This window comes from Meles meles, chromosome 15, assembly GCF_922984935.1.
Source record: "Meles meles chromosome 15, mMelMel3.1 paternal haplotype, whole genome shotgun sequence".
Taxonomy (NCBI): domain Eukaryota; kingdom Metazoa; phylum Chordata; class Mammalia; order Carnivora; family Mustelidae; genus Meles; species Meles meles.
This window is the reverse complement of record NC_060080.1, coordinates 942,530-964,866: the sequence shown is the minus strand read 5'-3', so window position 1 is coordinate 964,866 and position 22,337 is coordinate 942,530. Positions and strand designations below refer to the sequence as shown.

The 22,337-nt window shown below is 53.3% G+C and overlaps 1 protein-coding gene across 12 annotated transcripts in view; it reads left to right on the top strand.

Moving 5' to 3' along the window:
* The window catches only part of MYT1L (myelin transcription factor 1 like), a 394,040-nt gene that overhangs the window by 123,969 nt on the left and 247,734 nt on the right, over positions 1-22,337 (top strand). For all 12 annotated transcript variants that reach the window (XM_045979466.1, XM_045979474.1, XM_045979472.1 and 9 more), the window contains exon 3: positions 14,903-15,011. The gene's annotated coding sequence lies outside the window, so the exon portion shown is untranslated. The remainder of the gene's footprint in view (positions 1-14,902; positions 15,012-22,337) is intronic.

Genomic DNA, 22,337 nt, shown 5'->3' with positions numbered 1-22,337 from the left:
TCCCGGAGAACGGGACGGGCAGGGACAGCGGAGCTCTGGCCTCCCATTTCCTCCGTGTCCCGTCCAGGCACAGGGACGGTTTATTTCCTGGGCCGTTTAAAATAGATTAGGAACCGCGGGCTCCTTAAATGGATTCTTGGGCACTAAGCTCCATGAAGCCTCACACATGACTCTGGGCCACGTGCAGGCCCGCACGCCTGTGGCCCTGCCCCGTCTTGGGTCGGCCCTGGGTTGGCAGCCGGTGGCGTTTCTCCAGCGCCGCGGCGGTGCAGTCCCTCCCACAAGCAGGGGACGGCGCGCCCGAGCACAGGCTTGCCCACAACGTCCAGCAACGCAGCTCTGGTCGCGTTCTGTAGTGCGGCCGTCCCTGCAACACAGATTTAATAATACTGGGGACAATGCAATTCTGTGTTAGTTCCTACACGAACATAGGTGTTTTGATATAGGAGGGTGTGTGTGTGTGTGTGTGTGTGATTCTTACCAGTAAATTCTACATTTGTTTTTAATGCATAGGCTTTGTTCAAAGACAATTAGGCTTACAATAAAATGTTAACATACCAGTCTCTAGAGGATATTTTAAACTGGCCTTTTGATATTTTACCGTAGACCCAAGCAGATAGGTATCCATTCAATATAAACATATAACAAATTCACGTGATATTCACAGGAAAATTGGGGAACTTGTTTTAGATAAATGCTCCTAAGCTGATTACAAAAACTTGTGAGTAACAGAACTACTCGGTATATGCCAGCTGGGGTGGTCTCTGGGAAACGTCGTTTGAGAAGAAGAGCTCTGGGGGGGGGGGGGGGGCAGGGAGTGTCACGAGACTGAGACTTCCGACCGGGGCTGGTGACTCTGGTGAACCGCGCACGGGGCGCCCCCACAGAGCTGCGTGACTTACCTGCAGCCAGCTCCCAGGGGCTTGGCTTAATTTTCTTCCCTGGGGTTTGTCCCCCCTGCCCTCGTGGCTCCTTCCCGCCGGTCCCCTCCCCTGGCCACGGCGGCCGGCTCTCGCTGGCGGCTGATTGGGAGCTGCGCTCGGTAGTAAGCAGCCTTCCCGCAGCCCGCACTGGCCTCCTAATTACGGCCTGATGGCTGTGTCGCCGGCAAATGAGAGAAAATGGCTTTGTTCTCCCACCCCCAGGCTTGATTGCCGTGTGCTCTCCCCTCAACTCAACCGGCTCCGCCTTGTGCCGTGATTGCCGGCCGGCGGATGACATTTCCACGTGGCACGCTCCGTGGGGCGGCAGAGGGAGCTGGCCGGAGTGATAGCTGCGGAAGCTCATCAAACACGGGTTAGCACGTGCCTGCGAGGACGTGGGAGCCCGCGACCCAGTGCTGGAGCTTCTCCTCCAACACTTGCTTTCACATCAAGGCCTGGCGCCCACCGCCGGCTTGCCCTCCGCCTGCGATCCCGGAAAGGCTGGACCTCGCGGGGATGAATTGCCCTGTAGCCTGTTTTAGGCTGTTGTTTAAGATTCTTTTTATCTGCTTCTCTAAAGAGGGTTCTGTGGCAGAAAAAAATTAAATTAAATTTTAAAAAACTTTTTTTTTAATTAAAGGAACGTTTAAATCACGGTCTCCATAAGTTAGAGCTGGTAGGACCACAGAGGTCATCGGGTTGAACTTGGTGCACGCACAGAAGACCGCTGCTCAAGGACGGGAACGTTTGTCCCAGAGCACGAAAACCGTAGGAGCAGAACCACAGGCAGGACCATGTCTCTGCAGTGCTCGGGCGAGCCCCAGCCTCACCGGCACACTCGTGCCTCGGAGACGACTGTATGGGGTGTTACACGGAATTTTCCCACACAAGCATCACGTCCGCTCAGGTACTCGCTGTCACTCCTGCTGGTACCACGCCCAGACACAGCCAGCCCCTCGTCTGCCTGCCGTCTGCCCATCCCCGGACACACCGCCTGGACCCCACAGGCCCTGATCCGGGTCGGATGCCGCTGTGCGGCCGTGGGTGGTTGGCCCATCCCTTTCCTGTCCTTCAGTTTTTCCATTGTAGGAAGAAATCTTAGGTATGTGATCCTGCAAACGGGTTTGATTCATTGTCATATAAATCTACTCAAAATGTATTCACTCAAGTTTTTCATTTTTTATTATACAAATGGACTTTAAAGTTAATTGTGGGAAATTAGAAGGCAAGCATTTTCACAGACGTGTTTGTTTAGCCACAGGAAGTAGACACACAGAACACGGCCTGATACCACTCGCCCCTTTCCACCCAAGAACGCGGGGAGTGCTGGATGGAGCTCGTGCAGCATAGAGAGAAGGGCCGTGGGGCACATCCTCCTAGGTCCCTGCTCAGGGAGGCCCCCTCCTCAGAGGCCACTGCCCTCACACGCCCCTGCTCCCTCCCTGACGCCCAGGGGAACGCAGGACAGTGGCGTGGTTGATGGGTCCGTTTGCAGACTCTCAGCCTGGTTGGGACTGGGGTAGTTCACCTCCTCACGGGACTGGGTGGGCTGCCCGCGTTTACCTGCTAATCCAGGAATTTACGCCTCTGGATGTTTCTTCCTTTCTGTTTCATTAGAAAATCATTGAAATCGTTTACTTTCACACAGTTGGGCTTTTTTCTTTCCTTTTTCCTATTGGATTTTCCCATGAGTTGATGGACAAAGGGGCCGCATCGCTTTCACCTGCCTACCGTTGCCTCCGCTCGGAGCGTCCCCAGTCGTTTTAACCGAACAGGCTGCACACTCAGGTAGTAGGGTGTCCGGACGCAGGCAGCAAGGCTGTCCTTGCTAGGTCGTTTGGTAGAAAGACCGTTGCTGCTTAAGGTACAGATCTCTCTGCCAGCGAGTCACAGGCAAAGTGGGGCGCAGTCTGTAAGCAGGTCCTGGTGCTCGTTCCCGTTGTGGACCATACAGTCCCTCAGGCTGCACAACCGCGTGTGTGCCTCAGAGCTGGATTCTGTGACCGTTGAATATCAAGGGAAGAGCCAAGAAGGACTAGAGGGTCTCGCCTTCCAGGTTGCAGCCGGGGACCCAGGCTGGGAGGGGTCGGGCGGACCCCGCGTCGTTCCCGCATCACGGTTGACGGTGCCCATGTATGGCACGTGTGTCTGTGCGGAGCGGGGGGAGGGTCAGCTGTGCACGTCCCTCCGAGGCAGGTCCATGGCTTTGTCCCATCATCTGTGCATCGGGGTCCATATCCCGTGGGCACTGTACGTGCTCTCTGTGCTTTAAGGGATGAGGAATCTCCAGTGAGGAACGTGAGGTTCAGGGAGGCCTGCAGCTCGTCGCTCTCACACGTGGGCTTCAAGGGCTCAGACGCGCACCGTCAAGCTGACCGTGCGTCACTCATCTTCGTGTAGAGCTTTCAGAATGCAGGGAAGTGCGAGAACGCGTCAAACACAGAGAGACGGGTAAGTTCTAAGTCGTGCGAAGATCTTATACAAACTCTGTGTGTTAAAAATCCCGAACCCCCACTGCCCTCAGTCCCCGTGCTGTTGCTTCTCTTTAAACTGACACTTTCAGAAGGGATCAGAGGGAGACACGAGGGACGTGCTTGTCAGGGACCACGATGGGCTGAACTTCTGCCTCCCCCAAAGCTCATGTCCTGAGACCCCAGCCCCCAGCGGGTGCCGGAGCAGGCTCTGATGGGGAGAGTCGGGAAGGGGGCCCGCGTGATGGGGGTCCCGCTCTGATGGGGAGAGTCAGGGAGCTGGCGCGCTCTTGCTGTCTCCGCGGGGGAGGACGTGCCACCCAGACGGGGGGGGGGGGGGGGGAGCCGGCGGGGGTGTTTGTGTCGCCGCGGCCTGAGCACGCGAGAGTGGACAGGCCAGGAAGCCGCTCCGGGGGCCCAAGCCCAGGTTGTTGACGGTGAGGAGGAAAGTGTTCACTGTGCCAGAGCCGTGTCCCCTCAATCCTCGGACGGCCCCGCTAAGACAGAGACACCTGTGACACCGCTCCCACTCTGCAGGGGACGAAACCCAAGCCCCAAGAGGCGGCGAAGCCCCCTCCAGTGACCAGGTAGTGACAAGGCGGGCTGTGGCCCCGGGGTCCACTTCTGGAGCTTGGCAGGAGCGCACTGAGCTCGGGGTCTCTCGGCTCAGTCCGTCTGGGCCCACCGCAAACCTCAGAAAGGGAACAGGTTCCGTCCCCACAGCCTGCTGCGGGGCGGCCACCTGGGGCACGTGTCTGCCCGCGGGGTTCGAGGGCGCAGGTGGGAATGCAGCCGTCCCCGCTCTGGTGGGGACATGTTTCACTGATCTAATCAGCCCATGAAACAGTCTCAGTTTCCGAGTTTAAAATCATACACTCTGCTGCTGCGCTTGCCACTTCCTACGTGTGCGACGGGCCTTCACATAGGGACGCCCGCGGCGCGGAGGCCCGTGTTCTGTCCGCAGCCCCTCGCCGCCGCCGGCAGCCCGGGGCTTCCCCCCTCGGCGGGCAGTCCCCCCACGGCTGTGAACACTGAGTCTGTCACCCGTGCGTCGCTACTGGTCATTGCATGTTGGAGACGATCGAGTCACGTTGACTCACTCGCGAGCCTCCCACCGGTAGATGCTTTCTTGTTTTTTCAAATGCGGCCACCTTGGCTCAGTCCATGTTGCTGGAATCACTTCCTCTCCTCTCCCCCTCCCCCTTCCCTTCTTCCCTTTTCTGGATTCCCCTCTTTTTTCTTCCTTCCTGCCTCAAGAAGATGTTATTAGCTGAAGATATAAGATCCACAGACATTTTTAAATTAAAACTATACGAAAAAGGAATTTTACCTTTGCCTATTTCTACAGACGTTAGCTGTGTTTCCACACAACTTTTCCCCAGAAATACTGAACTTTACCCCATCTCATGGAGAACCCTCTGCCCGAGTCATCGCCGTGCAGGTCATCCGGTGGGCGGAGTCTCAGAAGTCGGGAGGGTGAGTCTTCTCCAGCTTTGTGGACAGAGGGCTGTCTCGTGTGCGTGGCTAGGAGCTCATAGCGGGAAGCGTGAGGCAGGTGCACAGTGCCCTGAGGCTGTGGGTGCTCCGAGGGCTGCGGGCGGCCCCATCCACGTGCCTGGCCCTGCATCCCACACGGGCCTCCCTCTGTTCCCATGGCAACTCTCCCCAACCTGTCATTCCCTGCTTGATGTCTGTGGTGGTTTCCTGTGTCCCAGGGAGAGAGTGGACCCCTGGGGACCTAGTGTCCAAACATGCATTCTCCTCCCGTGTGCCCTGGTTCTTCCCAGGCAACATGCCCCACCCCCTGCCTCACAGAGTGCCTTGCACACCCCCACCTCCGCCTTGCACACCCCCACCTCCGCCTTCCAGCCCGAGAACTCCTCCGGCTCCAATGGCTCCGATGGCAGACCCGGCTCCCCTGTTCGGGACCCCGAGCACGCTGCACACATCTCCCTCGGGCGCTTCCGACGGGACTGATGCCCGGGGCGCCAACCCTGCTCCTGCAGGCCCACAGAGTCCAGCTCTGCATGGCGCTGGCTCCCGGCCGCTTCCTCTCTGGTCCGGTCTCCCTTCCTGCCGCTGGGGGCTGAGCCGGCTCTGCGCTGCTCTTCCAAGAGGGTGCGCTGGGCGGCCGGGGCTTCCCCAGCCCTCCTCCTTCCGCGTGATCCCAGGGAGGTTTCCACCAGCCCTTTGCGGAAGGGAGAGCGAGCAGGCCTCTGCGGTTAGGTGCCAACGACGGCACCGGCTGCGTGTGATGAGTCCAGGAAATGGGATGCTTCGGAATCTCCTACGCTCCCTAAGTCCTGTACGCAGGTCCCTGTAGTCGCCGCCTCCTGGAAGTCCCCTCTGCAGGTCAGAGTGGCTGAATCAGAGCGAGAGAGTGTGTGACCGAGAGGGAGAGGGAGAGAGAAGACAGACGGCCGGCGGAACCCAGCCGTCCCCCTTGCTGCATGAAAAGTCAGTAGTTTTTGAAAACACAGTGGCAAACTGTTAGCGATCTCGGTACCATTTGCACTTTATAAACACGGAGTCTTAAAAATAAAGACAAATTAATGCTCCAAGGAACTGATGTCCAACGTAGGGGCCCGGGCTGTTGTGGGTGGGTCCTGGCTTGACAACGGGAAGTTAAGGTCCTTCCCACACTCACCCCCTCCCACAGGCAGGCATGCCCGGGTGTGTCTAAGTCTTCCTTGTGTAGCGAGGCTCCGCGGTCATGTAGTCGCCAAGGTACAGCAGGTCAGACTGGGGACGCGGCCAGCCCCATCGGAGGGGAGGGACACACGCGGTGTGGGACGTCTGCAAGGGTGGGATTCTGTAATGTCCAGTCAGGAACCCAGAGTTCAAATCCAGCTCTATGATTTGGAGCAAGTTATCGTTCTGAAAATCAGTGTTTCTCTGAAAATAGAGCTAATAATATCTCCTTTGCCCTATTCTCAAGATTGTTTTGAGGCCCAAATGAAATAATTAGCATGGGGCACTTGGGAGGCTCAGTCGTTAAGTGTCTGTCTTCAGCTCAGGTCATGATCTCAAGGTCCTGGGATCGAGCCCAAGTCAGGCTTCTCCCTCTCCCTCTGCTTCTCCCCCTCCTTGTGCTCTCTCTTTCTGTCAAATAAATAAATAAAATCTTAAAAAAGAAAGAGAAATGATTAGCATGAAGATGTTATCACATAAAAATATCTTTTTCTTTTTAAAAATCTCTATATTTGGGCACCTGGGTGGCTCAGATGGTTAAGTGACTGCCTTTGGCTCAGGTCATGATCCTGGAATCCCAGGATCAAGTCCCACATCCGGCTCCTGCTCAGTGGGGAGCCTGCTTCTCCCTCTGACATTACCCTTCTCGTGTACTCCCGTTTACCCTCTCTCTCTCTCAAATAAATAATTTTTTAATTTAATAAAAATAAAAAAATAAAAATTTCTATTATTTATCTTTAAACAAAGCATAATTAACACGCGGTTTCATTGTTTCAGGTGCACAATATAATGATTCTGCGTTTCTGTGCGTTTCTCAGGGCTCATCATGGTAGCTGTGGTCACCATCTGTCACCAAACAGTCTTACAACCTTATCGACTGCTCCGTGTGCTGTACTCTTCGTCTCCGTGACTTATTTACGTTGTAACTGGACGTTTGTACCTAATTCCCTCCGTCTGTCTCACCCACCCCCGCCCGCTTTCCCTCTAGAGCCACTCGTTTATTCCCTGTCCTCACGAGTTTATCTTCCTTCCTTGCCCGCCACTTTTCCCCTTTGTGTTGTTTCTTATATTCCACATCTTAGTGAAATCATGAATTTGTCTCTCTCAGACTTATCTCATTTAGCTTTAAACCCTCCACATCTATCCATGTTGTTGCAAATGGCAAGATCTCGCTCATTTTCGTGGCTGAGTGATATTCCACTGTGTCTGCACATCCTCTTCCGTCCGTCTGTTGGGGGGCTGTACCCGTAATTTGGCTATTGCAGATAATGCTACAATAAGCATAGGGGTATACGTGGCTTTTTAAATTAGTGTCTCATTTTCTTTGGGTAAATACCCAGTCGTGCAATTATTGGATCATGGGGTAATTCTATTTTTAATTTTTTAAGGCTCCTCGGTCCTGTTTTCCAGAGTGGCCGCACATGTTTGCATCCCCACCGCCCGTGTAAGAAGCTTCCCCTTTCTCCGCATCCTCGCCAGCACCTGTTGTTGCTGGTGTCGTTGATTTTAGCTGTTCTGACGGGTGGGAGGGGGTCTCCGTGGTTTGACTCGCATCTCCCTGATGACGAGTGATGTGGAGCATCTTTTCATCTGTCTGCTGGCCGTGTGTCTGTCTTGTCTTGTCTTCCAAAACACGTGTGCTCAGGTCCTCTGTGGTTTTCCATTAAATTGTTTATTTTTTGGTGTTGAGGTGCAGCGGTTCTTTATATATTTCGGATTTTAACCCCTTCTCAGATATGTCATTTGCAAGTGTCCTCCCCCGTTCAGGAGGCGGTCCGTTTTGTTGCTGGTTTCCTTTGTTGTGCAGAAGCGTTTTCTCTCGGTGTGGTTCCACTGGTTTGCTTCTGGGAAAGGCCTTTTTCGTCACTTGGGAAGCAGTCCCTTGGAGGGTATCCTCACACAGAGCAACCCCATTTCTCAGCTCGTTTTCCTGTGAGCTCCTTGCCGATGAGACGGCTGCGCGTCAGAGCCATCCTTGGCGTTTTGTCTTGAGAAGACAAAGCATTTCCACCCAGCAGTCTGTCAGAAGTGAAGGTTGCTACATGTTGCCCACGCCCCTTAGTGTTAGAATTTTCTGGTTGGAATGTGAGGCCTTGGTTAAGTTGAATTAATAACATATTTAAGTCACAATCTACAATCACGACCTTGACAGACAGTAATTACAGATAATCTAAGGGGGGGGGGTTGCTGCTGCAATTCTGACTTTCTACCCAAGGGTCCCTTGCAAATTTTGTGGAGTTCACCAAGCAATTAAGAGCCTGATTCAGTGTATGGGGACGCTGTGTGTCAGAGACAACAGGCGTGAGAAGTGGTCTCCCGAGTGTGCACACACGTGGGCGCCCAGTCGCCGCCTTGGCACGTGGACTCCCGAGATAGACGACTGCTCCAAACAGATCTGGCCTTGAGCCTTGTCTTTTCCAGACGGCCTGTCCATCTTCCGAAGGGCGATGCTATGGTCCGAGTGTCTGTGTCTCCCCAGAGTTCACGGGTGGGGCCCGGATTCGGAAGGCGACGCTGTTTGGAGGCGGGCCTCTGGGGGCCATCAGGCCATGGGGCGGAGCCTCCACGGGTGGCACCAGTGCCTTGTGGAAGGCCCCAGAGAGCCTCAGCCCTGCCCCCATGTGCGGACACAGCAGGAGGTCTGGGACCCAGACAAGGCCCCGCCCCCACCGCTGCAGGCATCCTGAGCTCAGACCGCCAGCCTCCAGAATGGAGCAGCGGATTCCTGTCACTTCTGAGGCCGCTGGTCAGTGGGATTTGACCGCAGTCGCCCCAACAGACTGGGGCACATCGCTCGCATATTCCCAGTCGCTCTGCAACTGTCTAGGAGTCCCGCGTGAGGCCATAATGTGGGAGCCGTGCTGGACAGCAGGAGGGACCCACAGAACAGTGCACGTCTCCCATTAACATCCTGAGTAAGTGTTGAAGTGCATTCCTTTAAGACATTTGCTCTCTCTTGGCGTCTGCTGATGCAAAGGCAAACAGACCACCCCTGCCTTCAACACATGTGCTGTTTGCAGCGGGGCGGGCAGCGGCGGCCACGACGCGGGGGAGGGAGCCCGGCGTGTCAGGTGGGAGGCGCACCACGGACGCTCCAGCTGGTGACCAGCCGTGGGTGGCGGCGGGTGGCCCAGCCTGCTTCCGAGGGTGCGGCCCACCAAGCATGGAGCACAGGAGGGATCTGGGAAGTCTCTGGAGAGTTACGTGGTGGGATTTCAGAAGAAGGTTGGGAGATCTGTGATATTATAGAGGAAAAGACAGCTGAACACGAGTGAGACAGGGGCCTCTGTATTAGAGCCACACTGAGAAGATGTCCTAGACGAGAGGTCCCATGGGACAGTAGCGAGAGTCAAGACCCAAGGAACAACCGTAACCAGCCTGATGGACTGAGGCCAGGCCACAGGGACGGTTTGCATTTCCAGCTCCGCCTCTTATGAGCTGACCAGCGCCTCTGATCATTTCCCTCACCTGTAATGGGCACAATTTACAAGTTTGTGTGGGAAACACTTTTAGCTTTATATTGTGGTACATGGTGTAGCGATGTAATAACTATTATTATTATCATTGAACTGATTTATTATTGAGCAGAGGCCGGCATGATCGAAGCAAGAGTTTGAAGATTCTGCCCACGGGGGCTGGACAGGCTGAGTAGGAGTTAGGGAGGCAGGTGGGGAAGCGGACTCAGCTGAGGGAATTAGCATGGGGGCCGGGGTTCCCAGGAAGGAAGGGCAGCAGGGGTGTCTGCGTCCTCTGGGCTTTACTTGGGCATCTCCTCTTGGAAAGCTTTGATTTCAGTAAGAATCACTTGTTTCACTGATGGGCAAGGAAATAAACCTGAAAGCCCCAGGGGTTGGAGGTCACCCTCGGGGGCCAAGTCCCACGGCTGCCGACATCCCAGATTCACAAACCCGAGCAGAGCCGCAGATCCCACACCGCGGCTGAGCTGATCTCCGCCCCTGCCCCGCACCGAAACTCGTGACTTCAGCGCTGTGGCGCCTCGAGCGTGGGATCGTTACGAAAAGGAACCGAAATTAAGTCTTCGATTTCTCTAGAACAGCCCTCCTATGGTTGGGGAAGGAGCTGGGAACGGCCCACCTGGGACTTCAGACGGCAGCGCCCAGGTCTAAAAACGGAGGGGTTGCCTAAACCGAACAGTTGCTGAAATTACTTTCAGTTCTAGTGTAGACTGACGCCAGAAGCTGCGCCGGCTTGCTGCACTGGTTGCTGGGCTGGGCGTCCGGCGACAGGGGCTCAGTGTTCACCAGCGGTCGCAGGCACGGCGGACCTGACCAGGTAGAGCGCGCCGCTGCCAATGGCCGCTGGGGGACCGCTGGGGGCCGCTGGTGTCAGAAGCAACCCTCTCCTCCCTGCTGTAACCCTGATTGGCCTTTGTTTTAATTGCCTCCGTCTTTAATTGCTTTTCTATATCATTTTGCTTAATTTGGAAGAATTTTTTTAATGAGCTTGAATCATCTAATTGAGCCTAAATGTGATTTCCTTGTAGCATTGTTTATTGGTGTGTAAGCAGTCCGCAGATCCCAGAACCAGCCAAATACAGTGGGCGAGTTCAAGCTGCTCGTAATTACTCTGTGACCTTGGAAGTGTAGTTTTTTTAACTGAATTTATTAATCGTTCTTTACAGCAGTTGATACATAACTTTTTGAAAATACTAATAGATGTTAGGAATCATCGTGTTTTTTAAGGGTGTTTTGGGTTGCATACGTGTTACATGAGCTTGCTTTGGCGATGTTAGACGATTAGAAGCATATTGGAAGAGAAGTGAAAATCTTCCTAGTCCTCCGAATCCCCCTCTCTCTCCGAGATGATCCCTGTTGGCCGTGGGTGGGCGAGCGCTCCGGACGGTCTTCTCCACGCCAACATGCGTGTGCGTGTCAGCCACGGATCGGGAAAGGCGTGCGCGAGTGGGGCTCACGGTCTGTGCCGCTCTGGACTGTCAACACTCGCGCTTCAGCACGGCGACCCGGCCCGTCCCCACACGAGCCAGTCCCACACCGTTACTCGTCATGATCTAGCCGGCCCGCCACGGACAGTGTTCGTTTTGGTCGCAGGCAGTACTGCGCTGAGCGGTCACACCTGTGCCCGTGTAGGATGTGACTATAACATGTTTGGTGGCGCTGGGAGCGGTAGTTGTCAGGCGACGGTACAGACGTGATTGTCACACAGTGCCCAGTTCCGGAGGGTGAGGTGTTCCCCCCACTGCCGTGCAAGCCCCTGTGAGCCCTGCTCCTGGCCTCTCAGCACTCCTGCGGACCGGCGTGTCCTCGGGGTCCGGGTCCTGCTAGCTCTCGCTGAGCGCCCGCGGTGGGAAAGGAGTTTCCCGTGTTGGTTTTGAGAGTCGGTGAGGTGTGGCTTCCGATATGGCAGTAAGCGCGTCAGGAGCCAGCAACCAGAGCCCAGCCGGAGACAGACCACGTGTGATGTTTTCATCCACGAAAGCTCCACATTACCCACCGCGTTTGGGGAAATCCATGCTTGTTAACGTGCTGGAGTCAGGGGTCCCCCACGGGAGGCTGCACCCGGGGTAGCGTTGGAACGTCTTCGTTCTCGGACGTACATGGCAGCGCTCAGAGGGGCGAGGTTTGGGGCAAACGTGCCACGGTTTAGATGAGCAATGTGTGATGAGGTGGTGCACCGTGTTTAAAAACGCAGGGAAGGAAGATTCAGACCCCGCGTGTGTCCGACGGCCTGCGGTCTCATCCGGAGGGACCCTCACCCGCTCACTGACGTGGCCGTGCGCCCCCACCTCACCTGCCTCGTCATCTGTGTCTCCTGACAACCATCTCTTGTTTTTCTCTGAAAAACCTCAAACGGACCCGTTCTAAATCTCATCACCAGCTCGACACTGAGCATGTTCTCAAGCAAAGAACACGAGCAAGGGCACGGGTTTATTAAAATATCTTGAATTTGGTACAGAGGGAAGCATCGCCTCTATGCGCGCAGGAAAGGCAGACGGGGAGCCCACCATGCACAAGCAATTTAGTCGCCTCAACGCCGTCCCTGGGCGGTGGGATCTCATTCTCGGCAGGCGGGCAGCTGCGGGGAGCACCCACGGGGGCCAGGCCCGAGCCCGCCTGCCGTCACTTCACACACTCGTCTCCTCACATCAAGTGCACAGAAGACCTTCTAAGGAGGGTTCTGCCTGTTTGGAGCACATTGAGCCTGGGTCGCGGAGAGCAAACAAAACCAGGTCACGGGCCTTTGGATTCCTCCCCGGAGACTCACCTGATCCTCTGCGTCTGCTCACTGGGAAGGATTCACCCCACCTGCCTTACGAGGGACTGTCTGGTTCCTACTGTTCGATGTTGTAAGTCTGAGGAGCAGCACTGTCAAAACATGTCCCTCACTTTTTAACCAAGCTCACACAGAACTTTCAGGAGAAAGAAAAGGCAGGAGACACGTCCTCTGATACAGAATCCTGTAACGTCGACGCAGATGGCCAGAGAGACACCTGTATGTGTCATTTAAACAGGACCGAGTGAAGCAGAAGGTCTCTCTGACATTAAGGAACCTCAGGAAAGTGATGACGCAGGGACAGGTCACCCAAGCCCAAGGGGCTGGCGGCTGCTGGGGACATCGCGGTGGGAGGGCAGGCACACCTGGGCAAGAGGTCAGCGCCCACCTGTGGCCGGGGCATCGTGCAACAGGAAGGCATTGTCGGGTGATTCCTGCTGCCACTTAGCCGCCGTGCGAACGTGGAGATGACGTGTGACTGTCTGAACAGAGCGCACACAAGACAGGAATGTGCACTTCTCCTGCGAACAGTCCCCTGGCCGGGCGTGTCTGTCCAGTGACACAGCAAGGCAGGGGACGTCGGTATTCTGGTTTGGGGAAGTTAAAGGAAATCCTTTTCATTCTCATCCTGGCTGGCATGGCTCCTGCTTATCCAGAAATCATGTATAAGCCGGACGGTCTGCCGGTTCACAAATACTGCACGAACATGACTACTATATTTGTAAACGATTGTATTATCATTTCAAAACCGTAACATCAAGCGTCTACGTACCCGCCTTAGGAGGATCCAGCGGAAAGAGCAGGCGTGGGTTTCGGGGTATCGCGGTCGTGGGGCTGGTCTGCAGGACCCACTAAGCACACGTGGGTCCTCAGCCCTGTGTCTAGCGGCTGAGCACCCGTGTGCTCACGGCTCCATCGTGCAAGGGTGAGGGCTCCGCACGCTGAGCGTAAGTGTCCAGGGTGCAGGGCTGAGGACGCACGAGACGTTGCTGTTCGCCCCAGACGACGCTCGTCGACAAAGCTAGGGGGCCCGAAGGGGGATGCGTCTGATGTGAGGAGTTCGGGGGCTCCTGCTTCTGTCGTTGAGTGCACAGACCCTACCGCGCATGAAAGAACAGTTTGTGTTGAGAGACTTTCCTGCATTTATACCGTGCGCACGTGTATGCGTGCATGTGCACACGCGTATGCGTGCATGTGCACACGCGTGGGCGTGTGTGTCCATTTGTGTGTGTTCTGAGTACAGGCGGTCAGGAGAAGACGAGGAAACACACTGTTCTCCTCAAAGATTTTGCAGGATACACGTCTCTGGGCTGCCGCATATGAAACTACGGGTCATAATTTGTATTAAAATGTTAATGAACCTAAAAACATCACACGAGAATTCCAAACTAATGATTCCTGACTTTGATACACAGAAAAACACACTCACTCTCATTTTATTTTTCAACCTTGATTTTTCAGGTTACCTTGAAAACCTTTCTAGCTCCCTGTGCATATTTCCAAATCATTCTGTTCCTTCTGTGTTTGTTTTGGTAAATTCTTATTAGCGAAAATAACAACATTTGCTATGGTTGCATTTTACAGGCTGCCCGTGAATTTCCTAGGAAATGGCGTGCTATCTTATTTCAAATCCCACTTGCCAAGCACGCCGAGTGTCTCCTTCATTGTGCAGTAACATGCAGGAGGGGAAGCACAGTATCTTTTAGAGGATTTATGGTAACGCTGCGGAACGTAGCTGGTGGGGAGCAGCGCCGAGCCCTGGGGCTCTCTTCATTTGCCTGACACACTTCAGTGCTGCCCATTAACACTTCTCTGTTATTGCCACAGACTCGACTTAATGAGCTTCTCTGAATTTGGAGGTTTGCACCAGAAACAATAGCTTTCCAAGACACCTAGCTCTCTCCACTTTCCAATATTCTGTCCATCTATTTTTGTAAACAAAATAAATTATCTCCTTGACAGTAGAGTTTGAAATGACCTGGGTATTTTCTTTTCCAATTAGAATAGTCAGTAATTCCTAATCCAGAGACAATCGTGCAGAAAACCCGGATAGAGAGTTAATAAATTCCAAATTTGCATTAATGAAGATAATGTCTTTTGTTGTTCTTCCCCTAAAATAAAATTGAGTTGACATCTAGAAAAACCCTTGCCATCAACAGACTGTGTTTTGTTATGAGTGAAATCACATTATTTCCAAGAAATAGTTACACATCTCCAATATTTCTCACTTACTAAATTGTTTCTTAATTGCATCCAAGTGTTAAAAAGGCAGAAATCCACAACCGGCTCTAATCGGTCCGTGCGAACGTTCCATGCACTGAGTTTCCTTCACTCGTACGCATGCGTCCAAACCGGTTACAAATCGTGGATTTCAAAGTAACTGAACTACATGTTTAAAAGCGTTTCCCACTTGTCCGCACAGCCTGTCCTGTCGAGGCTCTGATGACACGTGAGTGTGAGAGCACGCGACCTCGTGAGCTGCTCCGCGCTGCCGTTGGAGCTCCCTGCTGTAGGGCCGGCCCTGCCCCTCCAGTTAGTGAAGGCGCCTGTTGTTTTGTCTTCTAGAAAATGAACCCAAGGGAGACTTGGTGAAGTCACGTCGAGGGGCATCTCCAACCCTGACCTCCTGAGGAAGCGGATCGGATCCAAGGAGCACCCGGGCGACCGAGTGCAGGTACTGGCGTCTGTTCTGGGGCATAGAGGGACGTCCTGTCCCCTGGGTCCTCCCCATTTGCTGCTCCAAATGGCCACTCGGCCCAGCTCCCCGGTGCTTCCTGGCTTCTGGGGCACAGTCAGAGGTTCTGCCGCACACCACCTCCCGCCAGACGATTCGTGATGGCCAGAGCCGTGGCAGTTAAATCAGAGGATGCCTTTGTTACTCTCCCAGTGACGCTGTGTCACTGGGGTGGGCTGTGCGTCCCTCTGGGCGCTGCGAGGCGTCCTGGGGGTTGCGAGCGGGGACGCAGTGCCGCTGGGACCCTCAAATGGAAGGGCTTCATTTCGAATCATTGCTGAGAAGCCCACACTTGCTGCAGAAGGAAGGGCTTTGTGGAGTTCATCCGTTGTGGTCTGGGGAGTCGGGGTGGGCTTCGGCTGATCACCACCTGGGCAGCACGTGTTTTCTCAGAGACTCTCATGAGCTGGAGGTTGACATGATTGCGATGTGAGCAAAATCTGGCCCATGCGAAGTCTCCGCTTCTGCATGCGCACACGGGACGGATGTTGAAGCTCTGGTGTCATCTTCTCAAAGTAAGAAGGCTCTGGCGGGATGGTCGTTTCTTAGGAGGCTCTATGAGGGGCGTCCGGCGTGCCTTTCAAGGTGCACTGTGCGATGGGAATTCACCCGTCTGCCGGCTCCCCGTTGGCCTGTCTGATGGCAGAACTCCTTACCGCTCCGCGGAAACGAGGGCAGGCGTCGTTCCATCTGCCGCAGCCCTGTGGGTGCTGCGGTCTCTAAGGGTTCTATGAACTAGTGTAGCAGGTCACCGTCGTTCTGACTGTTCTCTGGGCTCTACCCCGTTCCCTTTCCCTGAAGAGCCCATCACACCCATCGGTCCGGTTTTGGAAAGGCATTATGGTTAACGACCATTTCCCTGGAGTTTTAAAAACCTATTCAGCTGAGCTTTGTTAAAGTCCTACTTGACTCTGAAGTCGGTTACATTTCCGGCAGACACAGGCTGTGTTCTGTCAAATCCCGTCGCGTTTTGGCCATACGTTAAAGAATGTTTCGTGGAATATTTCACATGGGTCTGATTTTCACATGTGGGTTCATTAAATGGGCATTTCCGGCTTGGAGTTAAATGTCTACATTGAAGTATGGTCGCCGTGCAGGGCCCTATGACGCATTCAAGTGCAAATCTCGCCGTGAATTAGCAAAACGAAAGAGAAGGGAATAGCTAGTTTTCCAGGAGAAATCCGCGTCCACACCCAACAGACTGGGCCTTGAGTAGGCTCCTCGGTTGAGGGAGAGCAGTGACAGTGACCGGGCCGGTGGCTGGACTCAGTCAGGGAAGGTAAGGAGAGTCTGAGGTCTTGGTCCCCAGCCTGTCTGTCCTCTTCTCGCGTCTGTCGCCATCACCAAGCAGGCCCTGGAGGTGCGTGGTCTCTGGGTGGGAGGGAAGCGAGGCGGGCCCCTGAGCGTCCCGGGGGCTCCAGGGGCAGTGATGCCGGCAGGACCGCAGCCGGCGCGTGCGGGACTGAGGGTGGTCTCTCCCCAGCAGAGCGTTGCTGGGCCCACGCCTGACGTCAGCGCGGGAAAGCTCTGCGAAGCCCAAGGAACACGTGCGCGTATCCTCTGCGATTTCCGGAGAGTTCTTCTCCGCATTCTGGTCCTTTACAGAGTCGTGTTTGGTCCTGAGGGGATAATCGGCACGTCCTCACTGTGTGTGTGTCACAAGCACGGGTCTCTGGGTGACAAATAAGGCGGTGGGTTGAGACAAGCAGGGAAGCCGTCCAGGGTGGAAATACTCGCGTGTGAGCACAACAGCGTCCACGAGTGAAGTCCGCACCGACACACGACCCCCGGAAAATGCAAGTCCGTAAGTCATCATTTGCACTGATCGAGGTCACAGACTCTTTCTGTAAAGGTCCAGGCGGTAAGTACCGTCGGCTTTGTGGGCTCAGCAGCAAGTACAACACTGCCATCGTGATGGAGAACAGCCACGGACCATACGGAAACAAACGGGCCTGGCCATGTTCCAATAAAACTTTATTTACAAAGTCAGCAGCGAGTGGACTTGGCCCTCAGACGGTAGTTTCCCAACCCATAGTAAATACCTAAATTAAGATGTCCTTGATAACCACAGTCATTTTGGGAAAACAGAATATAACTCTTAGTCTCTTCTCAAAATTTATTACTTGCGAACTCACACAATAGTGTCTAAAATTATTGTCTGCTGGCACGTTGCTCCACAGACAGACGCGCTGCTGAGTGAGAGCTGAGTTGTCAGGACGGGGCTGGAAGAAGCTGCGAGGTTCTCTCTCCGCAGAAGTCGGGGCCGAGCACGGGAAGGCTGCGAGAGTGCACGAGGAGAAAAAGTTCCGAGTATTTTCAGGCCTCCGTCAGTCTGCCCACCAAAAAATATCTTTAAATTATCTCGAAAGCTGTATGGATTATAAGATCTAATGGAAACCAATACACACAGGTACTGCCCACCTGGGCACACCCGGGGGTCAGGAGTCAGACCCTGATGCCGAAAGAGCGTGACCTCCCGGGGCGCTCAGAGGTGCTGGTACATACGCCTCCGTGCAGGTCCTGGGCTTAGGACGGAGCAACACACACAACCTGGTAACACGTGAGCTGTTCGGTCTGCCTTCCCACATGCCCTGTAACTCCAGAAGGAATCACAGAGAGCACGGGAGCTGAAATGCTGACCACAAGAGAGGATTTTTTAAAATCGCAGTAGATTTTACGTCAGAAGCCCCATAAAGGGATTAATCTTGAGGAAGACTTTAACGATGCCATAGACTATTTTTAAAGGGCTATCTTCTGTGTGTCTCCAACTTATCTTGTTTGGGTGTGAATTAGTAGTATAAATCATTGAGTTAAAATGCAGAACGTTAACTGATATTTTCCACTGAAACGATTTGCTACAATGCACGCATGGGTAAAGCAGCACGACAACTAATAAATTATTTCAGAAGAGATCAGAACAGGAGAGAATACAGAGTAGAAATTGGTAGAAATACCAGTCACTGACACAGACAGTCAGTTGCCCCCAGTAGTTAAGAAAGGTCTGTTAGTTTCACATGTAGTTAGTGTTGGGCAGAAATTTGGGTAAAAAGTTGGAAGCAACCAGACCAGGAATCAAATCCCAATTCTGCCGCACTATCTCTGTAACTTTGGAAATGGTGCTTAACTCCTGGAATGTGGGCCTCAGTTTCCCCATAAGTAAAATGGTCATAATACAGAGTTTCTTCTTAATAGGACCGTTACAAAGAGTAACTGATGTGCGATGTCTACAAAGCACTGAATTTAGTCATTGAAACAGAAGGTATTTTTAGTATGTCAGGCGCCTGTGCTGTTTTTGAAAGGGACAGTGGGTTGCCTTTAAATTGCAGACAGAGGTACCCTGATTCCCTTTCAGACTGAGACTCCCTGAGGAACGGCATCACCGAGGGCATCTCCTGGCTCTGGGGTCTGGGGGTCAGCATTAGAAAGGGTAAAGGGTCGAGGTGGGTCCAGGCTTTCTGATCTCTGGGAACAAGCTCTTGGGAAAGGGAGAGCGTCTGGCAGACAGCCAACCCATGAGCGATCCAGAAACATCGCTTCTGGATTTGACGTGAAACACAGTCAGGACATCCCTCTCCATCTTGGCTCATGCAGCCGAAGGTTTTGGTGTCAGCTTGGCATTTGGAGGGCATGGGTGTTCTGACATGGAGACATGTCCTGTTCATACTCCCAGCTCTTGGCATCGTGCTGGCCGTGTGCCTCGGGCTGCTGGCGTTGGTTTCACCAGGGAATAAGTGGATTATTGCGCTGAGTGAAGACGTGTTATCGTGTGTTTGTAACACAGAGAAGCTGAAAGAGAACAGCTACTACTACATGTTCTTAGGTGTGAGAAGTAGGAGACACACTCTCTGTGCTGTGTCCCGGGGTCATGTAGTAAAGGTGTGAAATATATGCTTATATACACACATGCATGCAACGTACACACATCGATTGTGCATGCACATGAACAACATATATATGCGTCCATATCCATGCACACGCACGTCCATATCCATGCACACGCACGTCCATATCCACGCACACACGCACGTCCATGTAAATGCCCACACAAGGCACATGCACGTACACATCGCACGGACACGCGTGCACACATGTTTACACACGCAAGCCCATACGTGTGCGCACACATCTACATACATCTATACACATGCGCTTTTTTTTTTTTTTTTTTTTTTGCTGGGTCAAGGGCAACAGGAAACTGTACTTCCCGCCGGTGCCGGTATTTTCCACTTACTCCCCTGGTGTGTGCGTTTAGTCCTACCTTAAATGAAATCCAGTGCGTCCACTCAAGGCATCCCCTTTGGTCTTTTCCACCAAACACACGGCTCATGGGGAGGCGAATGAGGAGTCAGACCTCACTTCTCTTTGCTTGGCCCCACAGCATCTTGCAAAATGCCCACTCGTGAGTCTGGACGCGGCCGTCTGTTTTCTCGGGCTGTTCTGGTTCTATGTTTCTCATAGATAAAAGTGGAGGGAGGACAGTTAATGGGTATTTAAAGGAAATAGATGCCTATTTTTTAATGTAATGAATTGTTTAATATAATGAACTCTTCAATCAATGACTGTCATTGTCCAGTCACCAGCCAGTCACATAAAGGTGTGATTTTGTGCATTTATTCAGCCCATTTTTGAGTTAACTGCATGCCCAACATTACAGACACGAAAAATGGAATTACAGAACTCTGACACCCAGTTGTTTATGCTTAACCATCTACTGGGCAGGGGTGCACATATACCAAAAACAAAACAAACAAACACACAAACAAAAAAACTGTGAGAAGAGCTAGAAAAGTGGGATGTATAACGCGGGTGATTCAGCCTCCAGAGTGGGCAGATGGAATATCCTGGAGACAGTGTTCCTGGGGAAGGCAGGTAGGGTCCTGCAGAACTAATCGGGGCCACGCTCCAAGGGTACCTACCTATGTTTCCAAGGCATGTGGAGCCTCTGGAGGCCCAGAGTCTGGGATGGGAAGCAGGACAGTGTGTGGGCTCTGAGTTCGGGTAAAGTGCTGTGGACAGTGGGGACTGTGGGTGAGTTTAAGGGAGGGGAGACAGGAGCTGACCTTCCCCTGATGAAGACCCGTGAAGGGCGGATTCGAGAACAGAAGGTCTGTTGTGGGTCTCAGCCAGGGCGGGGCTGGTTGGGATGAACAGGCAGTCCTGTGTGCAAGGGAAGGAGAGGTGCGGGGGCGGCGTGCCTCCACTGGGGGGCGTGACTCAGAGCACGAACAGCTTGGCCCTGACGGCAGGGAGAGGCCCTCCGCTGCGACTCTTAGAACCTAAAACAGCTCGCGGGGTTGTTGATGACGCGGGGAACAGCACACGCCGCACGCAGAGCCCCGCGCTAGCACGAGCTCAGGTTCTGTGCGTAGTGGTGACTGTGGTTATGCTTCCTAAAGAACCAAGACATCCTTGCTTCATCATGAAGATGAGGGCAGGAGTAATCTGATTTACATCCGTGCTGTGCTTTCTGCTGCTCAAAGTGCCTCATTCTCCACGCAGCTGGGAGGACGCGAGGAAGCACTCAGGAGCGGATGTAGAAAGGTTTCAAGGATACTTTGTTACAGAAAAAAGCAAGATGCAGAAGAGAAGCAGAAATATGAAGACACATACAGATATTTGCTTGTATTTGCATAAACATTCTAAAAGGGCAGACAAGAAGCTAATAGAAATGTTTACGTGAGTAGTTACTACACAGACACCGGCAGGTCTGGGGGCTCTTTTTATTTTCTTGTCTATTCTTTTTGCATTAATATTTAAACCACACAAATGGAAGGAAGGAGAGACAGGAAGGGGAGGGAGGGAGGGAGGGAGGGGCCAGCGGGGATCCACAGCGGGGAAGCAGGAGGGAGCGAGCAAGGGCGGGAAGGAGCAGAGACTGTCCTCGGCTGCCCTGGTCACAGCACACGCACGGACTCCCCGTCCTCACCTGTCTGCCCGCGCTCCGCCCCTGAAATCCTCCCAGCGAACATCTGTCTCACCACATATAAACTAAGAATCTACATCATTGCTTCTTCACTTACTCAGTAAGAGTTATAATTTAAAGTCTAAATTTTAAAATTATTAGAAGAGAGTGTTTTGTAACACAGCACTCAGGAACTAAGCCTGGACCAGAAGGAGCGGGAAGGACAGCAGCAGGAAGGAGAACGTCTTCGGGTAGCGCGGGGAGAAGGGAGAGTGGCCGCACAGCTAAGATACGTTTCAGACGGGGGAGAGCTGCAGAGAACCTGGTACAGATAATTGGAGGAGATATAAATGTGAATATATATTTTATGATATGGTTGAAACAATATTAACTTCCTTTTGCATTGAAATTACACTTAGGTTAGGAAGGAGAATGTGGTTTTTCTCCCTAAGGGGTAAATTGAGAATTTAGGTAGGAGTGGTCATGATGTCTGCAGCCCGCTTTCAAATAGTTCAGAAATCCACGTGCGTGTGGGTGTGTGTGTGTGTCCATGTGCACGTGTGCGTGTGCCAGAATGAGCTCCTGCAGGGGTGTGTGGCACTCGGCGGCGTATATAATACAGTCCGTGAAGGCACAAGGTGACCCTATTGCACCCAGTTTTCTTGAGCATTTATTCCTCAAACATTCACTAAAAATGTCACAAACAGAGGGCCACCTGGGGGGGGGGCATTCAGTCCGTTGAGCGTCCGACTCTCGATTCGGCTCAGGTCGTGATCTCAGGGTCCTGGGATCAAGCTCCACATCGGGCTCTCTGCTCTGCGGGGAGCCTGCTTCCTCCTCTCTCTCTGCCTTCCTCTCTGCCTACTTGTGATCTCTGTCTGTCAAATAAATAAAATCTTTAATAATAATAATAATAATAAAATGTTACAGTCAAAGAGTAGAACTCACAGTCTCCTCTGCGACTTCAGTGAACATGAACGGTCTTTGGGGCAGGGTGTTCTGCGTCCCCACTGAGCCGGGACAGCCAGCCTACCGTCCCCGGGGACACAGCTCTGAGTCAGCTGGCTGGCACCGAAAACCCATGACTTATAGGTGTCGAGAAAGCGGCCCTCCGCACGGAGAGCTCTCTGAGCCCAGAGCACGGATGCACCAGAGCGGCCAACGAACTTTGAACACACGGTCCTTCCCGCTCTATCACGGTGCATTACCTGATTGCCTGAAATCAACTTCATTGTGACAGGATGCTCGGTGTGGCCCGTTGCAGATGAGGGGATGCCGCTGTGAGGGCCCAGGGGGCAGGAAGTCCCTCCTTGCGAGCGACGGTGTGCTCGTCGGAAAAGTCCAGCTGTCGTCTGGCGACAGCT